We start from the raw sequence: 21,052 nt of genomic DNA on the forward strand, positions 1-21,052 counted from the left end.
TGTTAACTTCTCTTGCCTTTTTGATTGAGGAATAATTCACACACAGTAAATGTGCCCATATCTTAAGGGTCCAACCCAATGAACTTTACATACATTTATACTTTGTGACCACCACTCAGATCAAGATACAGGAGACTTCCATCATGACTCTTGCCAGTCAATACTGTTTCCCAGACATAATTATTTTGATTTCTAGCATGATATATTGGTTTTGCCTGTTCTTGAGTTTAATATAATTAAAAGCATTTGGTAGGTTTTGTATTGTGTTTGGCCTCTTTTGCTCAAATAATATCTGTGAGATTAATACATGTTGTTATATATTTCATGTTGTTTCTGTTCTGCCGTATAATATTCCACTGATGAATGATAGCATAATTTATTCACTATCCGGTTGATCAACAATTGAGTTGCTTCTGGTTTTTGCTTTGTTATGAACAAAGGCAACATGAATGTTCTTGTATGTGTTTTCTGGTAAGCATACACACTAATTTTCCTAATTTTACCTAGGGTGGAATTGTTGTATCAAAGGGAGACGCATATATAGCTTTAGTAGAAACTGTCAATTTTCCCAAGTAACGGATCCATTTTATATTTCAGCAGTGTATGAAAGTTACAGTTGTTTTACATCCTCACCAACATTTAGCACTATCAGTCTTTTTAGATGTCTGCCTCTCTCTGGGGTGTGTAGTAAGACCTCAGATTTTAACTTGCACTTCCCTGATGCTCTTCCATTCTTTTTAACGACTGCATGGTATTCCCCAGTGTGAATTTCTAGAACTTCTTTAGGCATTTCATTACTGGTGGAGATTATCTTTGTTTCCATTTTTAATTCTTAAAAACACTGTAGCCTTACACATCCTGGACCCACACCTCAGAGTCTGCATGCAAGTATTTGTGGGCACAGGTCTCAGGGCACTTGGAACCGCAGTATAAAGCTCAAGGGAGCCAGACTGTCACGCGAAGCCCTTACAGCCTGTCCATAGCCTTCCGTCCAACATTATGCTGCCCTGTCTCATGGGACACAGCCACCTGGAACCAAACATCATGGAAACACGAGGACTTTCCCCTTCTGAACCCAGAGACACTGTTCAAGCGGTGTTTTCGTCTCCCGTTTCTTGAAATGCTCTTTCCTGGGGTTCCCATTTCCTCTGACATCAGCATGGATGGGATACATTTCCTTGGCTTTCTTTTCCTGGCTGCTCTTTTAAACAAGGCATTTTTAAGAATAATAGTTTTCTGCCTGTTGCTAAAGCAAAGCAGACCAGCAGAAACAGAAGCGATCGGAGCAAGCTGTACAGCTTAGAAGCCCTCCTGCAGACTTGAGTCTTGCAGTCTCGGTCGGCCTGACCCATGCTGCTAAGATGGAAATCAGCAGCCTCCCTCACCAGGGACTCCTTTTGTCTGCTCGTGTCAGGAAAAGTCTCCTCCATTTAGACCTAGAAGAACTCTTTCCTCTTTTAAGTTCCTGACCCTGGGAGAGCTTTGAGTCCATCCAAACCCAGAAGGCTAGGAAAGATGACCATGAGTGAATGACACACCCAGCCCAGAAACCATTCCAAAACCGCCCTAGGCTGTGGTGAAGTGTTCTGAAGTTGATCATCCCGGACTTAAATTTTGGCTCCCCAACTCTTTAGCCATGTCAGTCTGGGTAAGTAACTTTAACCTCTCCATGCCTCATTTGCCTCACCTGCTAAATATGGAAGGAACAGGAATGATTTCATAAGATGGTTGTATCTGGGTGCCTGGCTGTCTCGGTTTGGGGAGTGCGCCATTCTGGATCCCAGGGTAGCAAGTTCGAGTCCCCCATCGGGTGTGGAGCCTGCTTAAAAACAGCAACTAGCAATCGTCCACAGTACTGTTGACACAGGAAGAGTACTCCTGCTGACTGGATCTCCAGGGAGGAGGGAGGGGCTAACCAGGTGGTCGCCATAAGAAGAGACTTCAGAGTGCTCGTGGCAGGGTCCATGGAGTTGTGGACAGGACGGGACCACCCAGAGTTCGAATCCGGGCTCTGCCCCACTTTTCTCATCTCCCGATGGGCGTTCAGGCCTGTGGCCGGGGGCTGTCGGGGGTCCCATTGCCTCAGTGTGGACATCGCCAGAACGTGCTCAGCACCCCGCGATGCCTCAGGAAAGCTGCCCTTGCTGCACACACTACCGGGAACAGCAGGTGCTTCCAGCCCACAAACCCAGAGACGCGGAGGTCCGGCGGTTTGGCGCCAAGCTCCCACTTCCCGTGGAGCCCCTTCGTTCGGCAGTGGCTCCTCTGCTGCTTCGGCCCAGGGCCAGACAAGGGTTCCCAGCCCTTCAGATCGCCCGGGGACCTCAGGGCACGACAGCCCCGCGCCCTGGAGAGACCTCCTCCACCGCCCCTAGGCCACGCCCCTGCTGCGTGCGACCTGGGCCTCTCGCCCAGCTGAAGACGTGCATTTCCTTCCCCAGCCTGTGATTGGCTTAGAAAGACACACGTGATGCCTCGCTGGCCAATGAGGTGTGAGGACGATTGCCCTGGGGGATTCTGGGAAAGGCTTTCTTCCCGAGACAGAGGGAGAGAGAGAGAGAGTGCGAGAGGAGAGAAGGAGAGAAGCGGAGAGCTCCGTGTCTGGTTAGTCGGGTGAGTGCCTAGTGGTCCTATAATGAGGTCCCATGAGATGGTCCCAAGAGGGGGTCTGTGACATGGACTTCAGTGATGATCCCCCTGAGGTGGTCCTCTGTGGTGGTCCCATGATGGGGTTTGTGACATGTCCCTGAAGTGGCCCCGTGAGGGGGTTATGAAATGGTCCCTGAAGTGGTCCCGTGAGGGGGGTTGTGACATAGCCCTGGCGGTGGTCCCATGAGGGGGTCTCGCTGAGGTGGTCCCGTGAGGGGGGTTGTGACATGGTCCCCAAAGTGGTCCCGTGAGGGGGCTTGTGACATGGTCCCCGAAGTGGTCCCGTGAGGGGGGTTGTGACATAGCCCCGGCTGTGGTCCCATGAGGGGGTCTCCCTGAGGTGGTCCCATGTGGTGGCCCCCATGTGGTGGTCCTGTGAGGTGGTCCCCGTGTGGTGGCCAGGTGACGTGGCGCTGTCTGGTCAGGACCCAGGGAGGGGGTGGGGGTGAGAGCCGAGGCGCCAAGTGGGCTTCTAGGGGGCGCCGTGGACTGCTGAGTCCACCGCTAGGCCAGCCTCAGGCTTCCCCTCGGCAGGAGGAAAAGGAAAGGGCAAACCCAGCCAGGGCAGGAAGAGCCTGGCTCCTCGAAGCCCGTCGCCCCGGTTTAGAGCCGCTCCAGCCCGGGGTGAGTGCCGAGGGACTTCGTCTTCCGGGGCCCCGGGCTGTGAGACGGTCACTGCCGGGATTTGCAGCCGGAGTTCTCCAGGAAGCCCGGCAGGAAGCTCGGCCCCCTCACTGAAGGAATGCTCGGCTGCAGCCGGAGTTGCTCTTATCTTCCTCCAAGTGGCGTTTGGGCAAAGTGTGTTGTTTGGTTTCTGCAGCTCCCACAGCACGTAAGGAATGCTAAGGGCTTCTCTTCCTCCCAGGCAGCGGCCGCTCCTTAAAATCACCTGGGCTGTCTCCAAAGCCGGCTGGGCCTGGGCTCCGGTCCAGAGGGTCAGAGTTACTTGGGCTGGGCTGGGCTGGGCCTGGCATCAGCGGTTCTAAGGGCCCCCTTGCCACTCCTGCCTTTGTGCTCTGTGAGGTCGGCTGGGAACCTCTGCCGTGGGGGCCTGATTGGGGTGGGACCGAGGGCTGCCTGGAAGAGACGGCAGCCCGTGGGGTCCGTGTGCCGTCTCCAGTTCTCTGCTCAACTTGTGCTTTGGGTCTACATGGCTGCCTCCGCTCCCTCAGCTGGTGGGGCGTGGCCTGACACATGGGGAGTCCCCCGTGGGTCTGGAACTTCTTGCTTCACCTGTGCCCTCCGACCTCGGGGGCAGGTGGGACCTTGCCGTCCTCAGCTCAGCCATCCCACACGTGCTCTGCCATAGGGGAGTCTGAACCACACTATGGCTGCGCTGACAGCCTCTCCTGCCGCATTTGGGAACCATCTGGGAGAAATGGAGATCAAACACAAGCCTGAGAAGAAACTTCATTAGATCCAACTGGCAAAAGATGAATAAATATGCACACAGAGACAGAATCCACAGAAAAGCAACATGAAAGCAAAATTAGTGGGGAGCTGACCTAGGAATGCTGTCCTGCAAAACTCAAGATAGTGGACAGCAGTGACTTGTGTGCATTGAACACTTCTGGGGTGCAAGGCACAGTTAGAACCTCCTTGTCCCTTTATCTCACAGCATGGGATAGGCACTTTTATCAGGTTTATAGACTTCATTTAAACACTTCGCATCATACTTACCGAGTCCTAGGCACTGTCTAGGTGCTGTACAAAGACCACTCTAACCTTCAGACCAGGAGTCTACCTTGTGTGCTGTTACTGCTCCCATATCAGAGATGAGCAAATGGAGGAGCCAACAACCAAGATCTGAATCTAGTCAGTTGACTCCAGTGCCTGTGCTCTTAACATTAGTGCCCAGCTACCTCTGGAACAGCAATCAGGGACCAACACCGGGAAGCTAGCAAGTCTGAGTTCAAGTCCTGCAAAGATTAGATAAGAGTAGCCTTGACCCCAGCCTAGTGAAAATCCAAAGTTCCTAGGGATTTCTGCTAATTCATGGAGACTCTCACTCTCCTGACGTCTGTGCCCCAGCATCAAGGTCTGTACACTGTCCCTAGTCCTACTCTATATCCACCAGGTACAGGACTCCTCACATCTCAGTACCCCTCAGAAGCTTTAAATGAGAAACACCGACCATACTGAGTGGTACATGGGTGGGGGGGAGGAGGTTCGTATAAGACTCTAAGATGTGCCTGACTTTCTGAAGTCCACTTTGCTCTCTCCCAGCTCATATCCTTCACAGTCTCAGCATTTTTCTTTTCCTTACCACATTTAAACTCCTCTAGTGACTTTAAAATCCTCTCTACTGTGCTGTACATCCAAATCACCTTGTCTCTTTTCTGAAGGCTTGTTGCCCTCCTTGATCACAATGAGAGGAGAAGGAGCCAACTCCTTTGCCTTTCTACTCTAGCACTTGTTAAGGAGTTCTTTCCAAGAAAACAAATGTTCTTTCCACCAAGACACCTCATACTAAATGAAACACTCATACTGAATGAAACAATTTTTGATCAGGAAATCTTGCTTCTGTCCCTACCATATTTAAGAAGTAAAAGTACAAGATGGGAATGAGAAGCCTCCATGTTATATAGCCCCATCACTTGCTGGCTGAAGCTCTGGAAGAAGTTCCTGGTTTCTTCATCCATAAGCTAGGGATCAAAGTCACCACTCCACATTTTTGTAGAGTTGTCAATTGCTTTTGGCTTAGGAGGTTGGGTGAAACCAGTTCTCAGTCTTACTACTCTCAAACACAAGGATATGAACAACACAGGGATTTGGAGAAGTTAAGCCAAGTGACAGCAAAAGTCTTTATTGTTGAAAGGGAGAGAGGCAGACCAGCTTGCTGCTGCAAAGCAGCACTTGCCTCCACCCTGCCTAGAAGCTGTGAAGAGAGAAGGCTGAAGTCAGAGTCTTGGGGAAAATGCCCACTGATCCTGTCAGCAGGAGTATGAATGAAATGGGAGTCAGCAGCCCTGGGAAAGGAGGTGAAAGTTTCAAAGAGAGTGGAGTCTTTCTCACCCCTTTCCTCCTGCCCTAACCACAGTGATGGTGATTTCTTCTGGGATAGGATGGGGTCACTAGCTGGCAAGGAGAATGAAAGATGGAACACCCAGTGCGGCTTATCACCAACAACAGACAGAAATGTGGCCAAAGACAAAGAGAGGATAAGACAAATGAGAGAAGACCTCAGAGAGCAGGATGAGGGAGCTGGCACACTAAACGTGCCAGGGGATTCAACATGGGAGCCCTCAGCTGCCTGCTCTTAGCTTTTATTCCCTTCTGATTCGAGGGAAAGATATGAAAAGCACCAACTTCCAGAAAAAGGTAAACTGGGCAAAAGCAAAACAGCTATTAGACTTGGGGGTGACACCTGAGATCCCTCTGCCTTGGACCAGATATGTTATGGGCAGGGTAGAGTGGATTCTTGTGCTGGCCATTGAACAGAAGCCAGAGCCCAGGCCTGCACCCAGCAAGGCACACATTTTGACTTGGTCTTCTAGTTTGGGAGGGTCCAGTCCTCAAAGGGTCATAGATGGGGGGAGGGGAACATTGAGGTGATTGACCTGAATATATAAGAATAAGGAAAAGATTTAGCAAGAACTGAGCAAGGTACACATGAGCAAGAAAAATACAACCAAAACCAACATTTTTGCTTTTTTCAGTAGGGCTCCTCAGCTGGACCACAGGACACAAAAAATGATTAAGTGACTATTTTCTCAATTCTCCCAGGATGGTTTATGACTAGTACTATTCCAGATGCAGAGAACTCAAGTTGATTTGTTATCAGCAATGCATGCCTTAGGGTATTATGACTTATTTTTCTTGGGGAGCCCAGTTAAGAAAGCCTGAAAGAAGCCTGATATGAAAAATTCTTTTCTGGAAGAAAAATATCCAAGGGTGAAAATCCCACAGGCATTTTCAGTTGGGGTGGTAACGCCAGTTATACTTAAAAAAAAAAAAAAAGATTGCAGTGATATAATGATTAATGAGAGAGGTGAAAAAAGAAATTGCCCAGCCAAAGATGGCATGAGGACACTGAAGCACTGAGAAGTCAACAGGTGCTATGTCATGTCAAGCAGTCATTCAAGTAGAAAAGCAGGAAGTAGTCTCAAATATGAAATTTCTGGATGTTAGCTCTGTTAAATAAAATAAAACTCTTTAATTAAGAGATGAAAGGAAAACCTACAAGGCAAAGATAGGGGATGAACACAGACTTAATACTATAGAAAAGTAAAGTCCCACAACTATAGGACGGAGTCTCAGAAGAAAATGTCATAAATGATGATAAAGTAAAATTGACAAAAGAAATCAAGAGGCTTGGGGAAGGGAGTATGGATATTAGAATATTGATCTCTCACAGTGGGATGGCACAGATATTTTCTAAGTTAAAAAAAATCAAGAAACAGTTATAAAGGGTCCCAGAGAGAGAAGAACTTAAACAGAAATGAGCATGAATTAAAACCAGAAAAAATCAGAAAGTAAGCAAGGAGAGGAAAGTTGTGATGAAGAGGCAGCCTTTCACTTTCTTGTCCTCTTTAGTGCGTGGTCAATAGATATTCTCTAAATATGCTAAATCTAAGAAAAGTGTTAGAATATAATATATGAAAGAAGAAACTGGAGTAATTAAACAGATTGAAAACCTTTCAAATTACCAGAAGGAAAACACCCAACTTCAGAAAGAACAAAGTGAAATAACAAGAATGAGAAAATTTAAAAAAAATTATAAATAGAAAATGTAAGATGCTGGCATTAAGACAAAAAAAAATCTGTTATGCCAAATTCACATTAAATTAACTCATTGAAAGAAATAGCAAAGCCAACATATATGTTATAAATAAGAAATTAAAGTGATTCAGAAAAGACCCATTCAACCTTAGGAAGACAAGGCAGATTGAATTTAAGACACAAATTATGAAACAAGATAAAATGTCACTGTATATTTATAAAGGAGATAAAATTGTCACAAATCTCAATACATCAAATAATATAGCAATAAAAATATGTGAAACTGGCTACTTCTTTGTGACATGGGATTGCTTTTCCCTATTCCACTCACTAAGTACAACTAAAAATCTGGATATTGTATATAAAGCAAACCTAAAAAGATTCTACAAGGTACAGAAAAGAAGGGAGACCACCAGGGACATTAGGAACTGAGGAACAACATGGTGGTGAGTTCTCTGGGTTTTCTTTCTGCTTTATACATTTCAGGCTGGAGCTGAAAAAGCTGGTAACCTAGAAATAACAATGATGCAGACAAAACTAGTCCCAACAAAAGCTTGCTCTTGGATCAAGGAAAGGGATCAAGTCAAAGGATCAGGAAAGGGACAACCTAGAAAGGCAGAAAACTTTGAGACATTAATCTCTCTATTCTAGTTATAAACCACATAAAAGGAAAACTATGGCCCCACTCCCACCATGCAAACAAAGGCCAAGTGGAGGAGCCTAGACTTTCACCCTCACAAGAATGATACTACAGAATGCCAAATAGAGAGCCAGGCTTTTCATCCCCATTAGTTGGAAATGAAGCATGACTCCTTGCAGCTCAGTGGAGACCACAGAAAGAATGGATTTCCACCTTTATCCATCAGTAATGAGGTATATTTCCCCCTCCTCACTGGAATGGTGTCAGTGGATCCTGTTGAAGACTTAGGACTTACATATTGCTCAGCAGGAATGAGGCCACCTCCAGTGTGGTTATCAGTGGAGACCACATGGGGAGCTGGAACTCCCTCCATCACCCAGAAGTAACAGAGTTCTCCTCTCCTTGTGTATCACTGGAGGGTTTCATGGGGAACAGGGACTTCTACCTCTATCTGACTGTAACAAGATAGTGCCCCTTCTCTTTGCCAGAGCACTGTCAAAGAAAGCCAACTAAAACAAGATTTAAAACAGATCCAGAATCTCCTAACATAATACAAAAATGTCCTGATTTTAATCAAACATTACTAATTATACCCAGAATCAGGAGGATCTCAAAATGAACGAAAAAGACAATCAATAGATGCCAACACTGAGGTAACAGATGTTAGAATTATCTGATGAAAATGCTTCAGTGAATAATTACAAACATGCTTGAAACAAATGAAAAATAGAAAGGCCTCAGTAAAGAAATGGAATAGAAAGTCTTAAGAAATAGAAGGTATAAAGAAGAACCAAACAAAATTTAAAACTAACACTAGAATGAGGAACTTGACAAGAAATTAAAAAAACAAACAGTAGAATGAGGAAAGAGTCCATGAACTGAAATATAAAACAATAGAAATTACCTAATATGAACAATAGAGAGATAATAGACTAAAAAAAAATAAGCAGAGGCTCAAGGACCTATGGGACTGTGACAAATGATTTGACATTCATGACATCAGGGTCCCAGAGGGAGAGGAGAAAAAGGGTAGGGTTGAAAAAGTACTCAAAAATTTTTCCACAAAGGTGCACCATCAATTCAATGGAAGAAAAATTGCCATTTCAATAAATGATTCTGAAGCAATTGGACATTCATAAGTAAAAAAAAAATGAACCTCCACCTAAATCTCACACTTTATATAAACATTAATTTTACATGGATCATAGAACCAAATGTAAAACATAGAAATAATGAAGCTATTAGGAAAAAAATAGAAAAATTTTAGGATCTAGCACTAGGCAGAATTCTTAGACTTGACACCAAAAGCATGATACATAATAGGAAAATTTATAAATTGGAGTTTATCAAAATCAGAAATGTTTGCTCTGTGAATGATCCTGTTAAAAGGGTGAAAAGCTATAGAGTTGTAGAAAATGTTTGCAAACCACATATCTGAAAAGGTCTAGTAACTAAAATATATAAAGAACTCTCAAACTTCAATAGGGAAAAAGATAATCCAGCTAGGAAATAGGCCGAAGACATGAAGAGAAATCTCACCGAAGAAGATATTGATGGAAAGTAAACACATGAAAAGATGTTCAGCATCATTATTCATCAGGAAAATGCTAATTAAAAGCACAATGAGATATCATTGCGTATTTATCAGAATGGCTAAAATGAAGGGTGGTGTTAGTACCAAATATGGCTGAGGATATGGAGAGACTTACTTATATGATGTTGGAAGGACTAGAAAATGGTATAGGAATTCTGGAAAACAGTTTGGAAATTTTTTTAAAAATGCAACTATTGTATGACCCAGCAATTTTCATTCCTGGGCCTTTATCCCAGAAAATTGAAGATTTACACTCACACAAAAACCTGTAAACAAATGTATATAGCAGCTTTATTCATAAAAGCCTCAAACTAGAAGGAACAAGTTGTCCTTCAGTGGGTAATGGTTAAGCAAACTGTGGCATATCTGTACCATGAAATATTACTCAGCAATAAAAAGAAATTAGCTGCTGATACATACAACACCTAGATAAATCTCTAGAGAATTATGCTGAGTGAAAAAACACTTATCCCAAAACACTTGTGAAATGACAAAATTAAAGAAATGAAAAACATATTAGTGATTGCTTGTAGTTAAAGGATGGAGTAGAAGTAGGAGGGAAAGGGATGTGACCATAAAAGAGCCCTAGAGGGATCCTCTATGGAACTGTTCTGTATCATAACTCTGTCAATGTCAATATCCTGGTTGTGTCATTGTACACAACACATTGTATAGTTTTATAAGATGTTACCATTGGGAAAAGTCGGGTAATGCATACACAGGGTCTTTCTACATTATTTCTTAAAACTGCATGTGAATCAATTGTCTCAGAATAAATTATTTAAAAAAATTTAAGTACATGAAACATTACAAAATTTGTTTCGCATTTGAAAATCAATAAATGTAATTCACCATGATAACAAACCAAAACAGAAAAAAAGCTATGATCATCTCAAAAGATGCAGAAAAGTATTTGATAAAATTCAATATCTTTTCTTGATTAAAAAACACCCTAATAAATGGAGAGATATACTATGGTAATGGTATTGTTAAGATGTTCTTTCTCTCCCAATTGATCTATTGGTTCAATTAAAAATTTAACAGGCTACTTTGTAGAATTGATAAGCTGATTTTAAAATTCAAATGGGAATGCAAAGGACCCAGAATAGCTGCAATCATTTTGAAAAAGAAGGTTGGGGGAATAATACTAATTTCGAGACTTATAAATTGTAGTAATCAGGACAGTGCAGTATTGAAACAAGATAGACAAATAGATCAATGGAACAGAATAGAGTCCAAAAATAGATCCACACATATATTTACAACTAATTTTTTTTACAAAGGTGCAAATGTAGTTCAGTGCAAAAGAAGTCTTTTCAACAAATGGTACTGTGATAATTGTATAATATGTAAAAATGAGCATTGATCCATATCTTGAACCATATGCAAATATTCACTCAAAATAGATAATTTAAAACATAAAACTGTAAAATTTATGGAAAAATTTTGGGTGTGGGCACTTTATACATATGACTCAAAAAGCAAGATCCCTTTTTTTTTTTGAAGAAAAAGCTGAAATGGACTTCATAAACAACAACAACAACAACAACAAAACTTCTGCTCTTTGAAAGCCATTGTTACGGGAATGAAAAGACAAGCCACAGACTGGGAGAAAAAAATTGCAAATCATACATCTAATGAAGGACTTGTATTCAGCATGCATTAAGAACCCTCAAAACTAAATAATGAGACTAACAACCCAATTTTTAAAAAACAGACAAAGGGTTTGAAGAGACACTTCAACAAAGAAGATATATGGATAACAAGCACAGGAAACCTCAACATCATGAGTCATTAGGGAAATACAAATTAAAACTACAATGAGATTAGAATGGCTACAATTTAAGACTGATCATACCAGTTGTTGGTGAGACTGTGAAGCAATTGAATTCTCTTATATGCTGCTGGTGGGAGTGTAAAATGGTACAACTACTTGGAAAACAGCTTGTTTCTTAAAAATTTAAACCTATATCTATCATATGACCCAATCATTTCACTCTGAGGTTTTTACCTAAAAGATATGAAAAGGTATGTCCACACGAAAATTTGTATACAAATGTTCATAGCTGATAAATGTGTGGAGAAATGGTCATGGCCATGAATTATCAACAAGACTCCATTTTTTTGTAGACTTTCTTTGGGAGGGGGGGGGGAAGTTTAGCAACATCTGTCATTTTTTCCCCAAGAGAAACTTAGTCCTCAGCTTGTGGGAAGTTGGCTCCAGGGTTAGCTCCTTCATTTGAACATTTTGGATCACTCTGGATATTCATAAAGCAATAGAGACAAAACTGTTACAGAAATACACACTAAAATATGTTAGTTATGTGTTTGTGAGGATTTTTCTTTACATGCCCTATTTTCTTTGCTTAATTGTTATTAGTAAATTTATTCCAAATGAACACTTTGTTGAAAACATTTTAATTGTGTGGCTGTTAGTACTTTTGCAAAAGTTGCTTATTAAAACTTCTAAACAAAGGCTAATTTCATCAGTGGCTATACTTGGTATTATTTTTATCCCTAAGTACTTCAGTGTGTGTTTCCTAAGAATAAGAACATTGTCTTACATAGCCAGTGCAGTGATCAAATTAGGAAACTTAATATTGACACAATGCCATCCACAGACTATATTCAAATTTTGATGATTGTCCCAATAATTCCCTTTATAGCATTTTTTCTCTTCTGGCACATGATCCAGTCTCAGGTCACATGTTGCATTTGGTCGTCATGTCTCTAGTCTCCTTTAATCTGAAACAGTTGCTTAGCCCTTCTCTATGTTTTGTGACTTTGACATCTTGGAGTAATATAGACCAGTTATTTTGTAGAACATGCCTCAATTTGGGGTAGTTGGATGTTTCCTCATGATTTAGATTCTAGTTATGCATTTATATCATTATGTTATGGGCAGGAATACCACAGAGATGATGTTGTGTCTTTTTAGTGTACCCTATCAGGATGCCCATAATGTCTGTAAGTTTCAGGTTTGTTTTTTCTTTTCTTTTTTTTTTTTTTTTTAATATAGGTGTTTGGTTCCTCTTAAACCATTAATTGAAAGAGTTTTCTTTCCCCACCAGCTTAAATCTTTGCTTTCCCTTCCCCTTTTAACCCATGTTTTTCTTCGGGCCTCTTGCACTCTCCCTTGAATATGTACAGTTCAGTGGTCATATGAATGGACACCCTTCCCATTATGGGTGGACACCCTGCCCCCTCTGTGGCCTTCTTCTTTCATAGACCCTCCACAGACACACACACTATACACACAGGGTAATTTGAGGTGGCTCATAGGCCTACATGTAAATGCTTAAACAAATGTTAGAAGAGAGTGTCCTTATGACTTGGGGTTAGGCAAAGATTTTTTAGGACCCACAAAAAAGCAATCACCATGAGATAAAAATGGAATATTAGACATTATAAAGATTGAAGTCTTCTGCTTATCAAAAGATCACATTGGGAATATGGTGATTAGACAAGTCATGGAGTGCAAAAAATTTTGCAAAATATGTGTAATAAAAGACTTGTATTCAGATTTTTAAAAGAACTCATACACAACTACGTACATAGAACTAGAAAACCACACAACCCAATAAAATTGGGCAGGAGATTGTAACAGGCACCTCACAATGGAGTGACTAGTCAGTAAGTGCTAATCATTAGCGATCAGGGAAAAGAAAATTAAAACCATGATAAGATACCACTGCACACCCACCAGAACGCTAAAATTAATAAGACTGGTAATATTAAGTGTTGACACAGATGAAGCAGCTATAATGCATACATTTCTGATGGAAATATAAAATGGTACAAACACTTTGGAAAACAGTTAAAACGTTAAACAGATACTTACCATACAATCCAGCAATTCTTCTTTTAGGTATTTATCCAAGAAAAATGAAGATATTGGTCTAAACCAAAATCTGTACTGAAGAGTTCATAGCAGCCTCATTCATAAAAGCCCAAACCTGGAAACGCGTCCAATTATCATCAGTATGTCAAGGACTGACTACTCATCAATCAGACTACTCATACAATGGAAACTCACTCTACTCAACAACAGAAAGGAATAGATTCCTGACAACGTGGATGGACCTCAAAAACATTATGTTGGGTGAAAGAACCCAGAAAAAAGAGTGCATACTGTATGATTCTACTATTACGCAACTCTAGACCAGACAAATCTAATCTATAGTGTCAGAAGGATGTCAGTGTCTGCTTGGGGTATGGGATGAGGCCCAAGGTTGGGGATGCCAATGCTCTTGGTTGTGGTAGCTGCTATGCAGGAATGCACGTTTGGCAAAACTTAACCTAACTATACACTTAAAACAGGCTCATTTAATTGTATATAAATTTGTTTTAGTAAAGTTGATTTGAGTAAAAGAATACAAGGGTCATGGTATTTATATTGTACAGGACACATTTGGGGCCAAAAAACATTAAATGAGAGGAGGAAGGACCTCAGAGTGTGGGCTACTTTTCATAATGATTGCATTTCAGTGACAGCTATTTATGCAGCAAATGACACGACCGCAATTGTTATGAAGCAGAAACTATAGGACACAATAGGAGAAACAGAAAGAAATCCCACTATTAGATTTAGTGCTCTTCTATCAGTCCAAAACAGATCCAGGGGACACAAGGAGGTTAGAATGGAGAAGTCCGATATAGCATGGTGTGGTAGGTCTTGTGAATAGCTGTCGAAGTCTGTGCTCTGATCATAAAGAATACACATTTTCTGTTCCAGGACACATAGACGAATCATGAAAACTGACCACAAATTAGGCCACATGAACATTTCAATTCGAGATAGAAATAATGTAAACAACACGATAAAACTAAGAATCAAAACAAAGTTTAAGTGTTCTTTTGCCTGTGTATTTTAAAACTTTGTTTAAAAACTCTTGTGTCAAAGGATAAATACAAACCAGTTTCAGAATTGCTAGAAGATGTTGGTAATGAAAACATATCAGAATCCAGGGAGTGTTACTCGGGCAGTGGTCAGAGACAAACTTACAGCCTTATATTTATATCAAGAAAAACAAAAGAAAGAAAAATAAATGAATGAAATGTCAAATCCCAAAATTTAAATTAATAACAATTGAATAAACTGAAAGTAGCCATTAATAAGGGATGGTCAGAAATTAACAAGTTGGAAAACAGAGAAACAGTAGAATTAACAAATAAAAGCCCAGTTCTTTGAAAACAACCAACAAAATAAATAAGTAGTAGATAACCTAATCCAGAAACGTAAAACCATATATACACATAGCAGAAGTCCTAAAAGGAAGAAGAGATGACCATCAAGATAGAGAAAATTAAATCTTAAGAGATTACTTATAACTCTAGGCTGAAATACCTGGGTGAAATGGTAATTTTCTATGACTTACCAAAATTGAGTAAATAAATACAGAATGTCAAAGCAGATGTATTCACATAGAAAAATTAGAAACGTTTCTCTCCATCTCCCACCCCCAAATCACCATGCTTCAAAAGGAGCTAAGGAGAAAATTAGATGCCATCACCCATTTAGCCCATCCCCCCCACCTCCCCTCCAGCAACCCTCAGTTTGCTCTCTGTATTTAAAAGTCTTATGGTTTGTCTCCCTCTGTTTTTATCTTATTTTTTCTTCCCTTCCTCTGTGTTCATATGTTTCGTTTCTCAAATTCTACATGAGTGAAATCATATGACACTTTTTTTCTCTGATTAATTAATTTCACTTTGCGTAATACACTCCAGTTCCATCTACATGGTTGCAAATGGCAAGATTTCATGCTTTTTGATCACTGAGTAATATTCCAGTGTGTGTGTGTGTGTGTGTGTGTGTGTGTGTGTGTGTGTATACACACATATATATACACACACACACATATATATATATATATACACATGTATATATATATATATATACACACACATATATATATACACACACATATATATATATATACCACAACTTCTTTATCCATTCACCAGTCAACAGATGGACATTTGGGCTCTTTCCATAATTTAGCTATTGTTGATAGCACTACTATAAACATTGGGGTGCATGTGCCCCTTTGAATCAGCAGTTTTGTATCCTTTGGATAAATACCTAGAACTACCTTTGTAGGGTAATTCTATTTTTAATTTTTTGAGGAACCTCCATACTGTTTTCCAGTGTGACTGCACCAGTTTGCATTCTCACCAGCAGTGCAAAAGGGTTCCCCTTTCCTCACATCCTCGATAATCTCTGTTTTCCCAAGTTGTTAAATTTAGCCATTCTTACTGGTGTGAGGTGGTATCTCATTGTGGTTTTGATTTGTATTTCCCTGATGATGAGTGATGTTGAATTGAGCATCTTTTCATGTGTGTGTTAGCCATCGGGTTGTCTTCTTTGGAAAAATGTCTATTTTATGTCCTTTGCCCATTTCTTCACTGGATTTTTTTTGGGGGGGGGTGTTGAGTTTGATAAATTCTTTATAGATTTTGGATACTAAGTATTTATCAGATATTTTATTTGCAAATATCTTCTCCCATTCTGTAGCCTAACTTTTAGTTTTGTTGATTGTTTCCTTCACTCTGCAGAAGTTTTTATCTTGATGAAGTTCTAGTTGTTCATTTTTGCTTTTGTTTTCCTTGCCTCTGGAGACATGTTTAGTAAGAAGTTGATGTGGCTGAGGTCAGAGAGGTTTCTGCCTGTGTTCTCCTCTAAGATTTTGATGGCATCCTTTCTCTCACTTAGGTCTTTTATCCATTTTGAATTTATTTTTGTGTATGGTGTAAGAAAGTGGCCCAGTTTCATTCTTTTGCATGTCCTGTCCAATTTTACCAACACCATTTGTTGAAGAGACTGTCATTTTTACATTGGATATTCTTTCCTGCTTTGTCAAAGATTAGTTGACCATATAGTAGTGGGTATATTACTGGGTTTTCTATTCTATTCCATTGATCTATGTGTCTGTTTTTGTGCCAGTACCATACCGTCTTTATGACTCCAGCTTTGTAATATAGCTTGAAGTCCAGAACTGTGATGCCTCCTGCTTTGCTTTTCTTTTTCAAGATTGCTTTGGCTATTCAGTGCCTTTTGTGGTTCCATACAAATGTTAGAATTGTTTGCTCTAGCTCTGTGAAAAATGCTGGTGTTATTTTGATAGGGATTGCATTGAATGTGTAGATTGCTTTGGGTAGTATAGACATTTTAACAATGTTTGTTCTTCTAATCCATGAGCATGGGATTTTTCCCCATTTCTTTGTGCCCTCTTCAATTCCTTTCATAAGTGTTCTATACTTTTCAGAGTACAGCTCTTTTACCTTTTTGTTTAGGTTTATTCCTAGGGATCTAGGAATACCTCGATGTTTTTGTGTGTGTGTTCAATTGTAAATGGAATTGATTCTTTGATTTCTTTTTTCTGCTGCTTCATTATTGGTGTATAGGAATGCAACTTTGCTGAATTCATGTGTTAGTTCTAGCTATTTTTGGTGGAGTCTTTTGGGTTTTCTACATAAGAGTATCGTGTCATTTGCAAATAGTTAAAGTTGACTTCTTCCTTGCCAGTTCGGATGCCGTTTATTTCCTTTTGTTGTCTGATTGCTGAGGCTGAGACTTCCAGTAATATGTTAAATAGTAACGGTGAGAGTGGACATCCCTGTCTTGTTTCTGACCACAGAGGAAAAGCTCTTAGGTTTTCCCCACTGAGGATGATATTAGCTGTGGGTCTTTCATACGTGGTTTTTATGATGTTGAGGTATGTTTCATCTATACCTACTTTTTTGAGAGTTTTTTTTTTTTTTTATCAAGAATGGATGCTGTATTTGCCAAAGCTTTTTCTGCATCTATTATGAGGATCATATATATTGTTCTTATCCTTTATTTTATTAATGTGGTGTATCACATTTATCAATTTGTGTATATTGAACCACACCTGCAGCCCAGGAATAAATCCCACTTGATTGTGGTGAATAATTCTTTTAATGTACTGTTGGATTTGATTTCCTAGCAATTCTCTTGCTGAGAATTGTTACATCCAGTTCATCAGGGATATTGGCCTGTAATTCGCCCTTTTAGAGGGGTGTTTGTCTGGTTTTGGAATCAAGGTAATGCTGGCCTCGTAGAATGAGTTTGGAAGTTTTCCTTCCATTCCTATTTTTTGGAACAGTTTGAGAAGAATACATGATAACTCTTCTTTAAATGTCTGGAAAAGGTCTGTATGCTGAAAACTATAGAAAGCTTATAAAAGAAATGAAGAAGACACAAAGAAGTGGAAAAACATTCCATGCTCATGGATTGGAAGAACAAATATTGTTAAAATGTAAATACTACCCAAAGCAATAGGTACATAGAATGCAATCCTAATCAAAATTGCACTGGCATTCTTCTCAAAGCTAGAACAAACAATCCTAAAATTTGTATAGAACCACAAAAGACCCCAAATAGCCAAAGTAATGTTGAAAAAGAACACCAAAGCATCACAATCCTGGACTTTAGCCTTTACTACAAAGCTGTAATCAAGATAGTATAGTATTGGCACAAAAACAGGCACATAGACCAGTGGAATAGAATAGAGAACCCAGAATTGGACCCACAAACATAGGGCTAATCTTTGACAGAGCAGAAAAGAGTATCCAATGGAAAAAAAAGACAGTCTCTTAAGCAAATGGTGGGAGAACTGGATAGCAACATGCAGAAGAATGAAACTGGACCACTTTCTTATACTATGCACAAAATAAACTCAAAATGGTTGAAAGACCTAAATGTGAGACAGGAAATGTCAAAACCGTAGAGAAAAAAATAGGGAACAACCTCTTTGATCTCAGCCTCAGCAATTTCTTGCTCAACACATCTCCAAAGGCAAGGGAAATAAATGCAAATATGAACTATTGGGACCTCATCAAGATAAAAAGCTTATGCACTGCAAAGGAAACACTCAACAAAACTAAAAGACAACTGACTGAATGGGAGAAGATATTTGAAAATGACATATCAGATAAAGGGTTAGTATCCAAAATCTATAAAGAACTTAACAAACTCAGAACCTGAAAAACAAATAATCCAGTGAAGAAATGGGCAAAAGACATGAATAGACACTTTTCCAAAGAAGACATCCAGATGGCCAACAGACACATAAAAAGATGCTCAACATCACTCATTATCAGGGAAATACAAATCAAAACCACACTGAGATACCACCTCACACCGGTCAGAGTGGCTACAATGAACAACTCAGGCAACAACAGATGTTGGTGAGGATGTGGAGAAATGGAAATTCTCTTGCATTGTTGGTGGGAATGTAAATTGGTGCAGCCGCTCTGGAAAACAGTGTGGAGGTTCCTCAAATAATTAAAAATAGAACTACCTTATGACCCAGCAATAGCACTGCTAGGAATATATCCAAAGGATACAGGAGTGCTGATTCATAGGGGCATATGTACCCCAATGTTTATTTTATTTTATTTTTTTCCCAATATATGAAATTTATTGTCAAATTGGTTTCCATACAACACCCAGTGCTCATCCCAAAAGGTGCCCTCCTCAATACCCATCACCCACCCTCCCCTCCCTCCCACCCCCCATCAACCCTCAGTTTGTTCTCAGTTTTTAAGAGTCTCTTATGCTTTGGCTCTCTCCCACTCTAACCTCTTTTTTTTTTTTTTTTTCCTTCCCCTCCTCCATGGGTTTCTGTTAAGTTTCTCAGGATCCACATAAGAGTGAAAACATATGGTATCTGTCTTTCTCTGTATGGCTTATTTCACTTAGCATCACACTCTCCAGTTCCATCCATGTTGCTACAAAGGGCCATATTTCGTTCTTTCTCATTGCCATGTAGTACTCCATTGTGTATATAAACCACAATTTCTTTATCCATTCAGCAGTTGATGGACATTTGGGCTCTTTCCATAATTTGGCTATTGTTGAAAGTGCTGCTATGTACACCCAATGTTTATAGCAACACTTCCAACAATAGCCAAATTATGGAAAGAGCCCAAATGTCCATCAACTGCTGAATGGATAAAGAAGATTATATATACAATGGAATACTACTTGGAAATGAGAAAGAATGAAATCTTGCTATTTGCAACAATGTGGATGGAACTGGAGGGTATTATGCTAAGTGAAATAAGTCAGGCAGAGAAAGACAGATCATATGTTTTCACTCATATGTGGAACTTGAGAAACTTAACAGAAGACCATGGGGGAAGGGAAGGGGAAAAACAGTTTCGAACAGAGAGGGAGACAAACCGTAAGAGACTTAAATACAGAGAACAAACTGAGGGATGATGGGGGTGGGGTGGGAGAGTGAGGGAAATGGGTGATGGCCATTGAAGAGAGCATTGGTTGGAATGAGCACTGGGTGTTGTATGTAAGCAATGAATCATGGGAATCTACCCCCAAAGCCAAGAGCACACTGTGTACACTGTATGTTAGCTAACTTGACAATAAATTATATTTAAAAAAAAGAAGTGCTTTACAATTATAACAAATAAAAAAACAAAAAAACAAATGTCTGGTAGAATTCCCCTAGGAGGTCATCTGGCCCTGGACTTTAGTTTGTTGAGAGATTTTTGATTACTGATTCAATTTCTTTGTTGATTATGGGTCTGTTCAAGTTTTCTATTTCTTCCTATTTCAGTTTTGGTAGTTTGTATGTTTCTAGGAATGTGTCCATTTCTTCCAGATTACCCAGTTTGTTGGCATATAATTTTTCATAATATTCTCTTATAATTGTTTGTATTTCTGTGGTGTTGGTTGTGATCTGTCCTCTTTCATTTGTGATTTTACTTACGTGAGTTCTTTCTCTTTTATTATTTTATTTTAAAGTTTATTTATTTTTGAGGGGGAAGGGGGAGAGAGAGAGAGGGAGAGAGACAGAATCCCAAGCAGGCTCTGCATCATCAGTGCAGCGCCCAATGGGGGGCTCTAACTCACGAACCATGAGATCATGACCTGAGCTGAAGCTGGATGCTTAACCGACTGAGCCACCAGTGCACCCTCTCTTTTCTTTTTGATAGGTCTGGTGAAGGGTTTAATTCTTTCTAAAAACTAGCAATTAGTTTCATTGATCTGTTCTACTGGGGTGTGTGTGTGTGTGTGTGTGTGTGTATTATTTATTTCTGCTGTGATCTTTATTATTTCCTTTATTCTGCTGGCTCCAGTCTTTATTTTCTGTTCCTTTCCTAGCTCCTTAAGGTGTAAGGTTAAGTTGTGTATTTGAGGCTTTTCTTGCTTCTTGAGGTAGGCCTGTATTGCTATATACTTCCCTCTTAGGACCACCTTTGCTGCATCCCAAAGGTTTTGGACCATCGTGTTTTCATTTTAATTTGCCTCCATGTATTTTTTAAATTTCTTCTTTAATTTCCTCATTAACCCATTCATTCTTTCATAAGATTTTATTTAATCTCCATGTATTTGTAACTTTTCCAATTTTTTTCTTGTGGTTGACTTCAAGTTTCATAGCATTGTGGTCTCAAAATATGCTTGG

The 21,052-nt window shown here is 40.2% G+C and overlaps 1 long non-coding RNA gene across 1 annotated transcript in view; it reads left to right on the forward strand.

Annotated features, from left to right (window-relative positions):
• The first annotated feature begins 2,246 nt into the window (after positions 1-2,246).
• The window catches only part of LOC125920652 (uncharacterized), a 29,655-nt gene continuing 10,849 nt past the window's right edge, over positions 2,247-21,052 (forward strand). The window contains exon 1 of the long non-coding RNA XR_007457156.1: positions 2,247-2,613. This is a non-coding gene — a long non-coding RNA (uncharacterized LOC125920652). The remainder of the gene's footprint in view (positions 2,614-21,052) is intronic.

Source organism: Panthera uncia, chromosome C2 (genome assembly GCF_023721935.1).
Source record: "Panthera uncia isolate 11264 chromosome C2, Puncia_PCG_1.0, whole genome shotgun sequence".
In the NCBI taxonomy this organism is placed as follows: domain Eukaryota; kingdom Metazoa; phylum Chordata; class Mammalia; order Carnivora; family Felidae; genus Panthera; species Panthera uncia.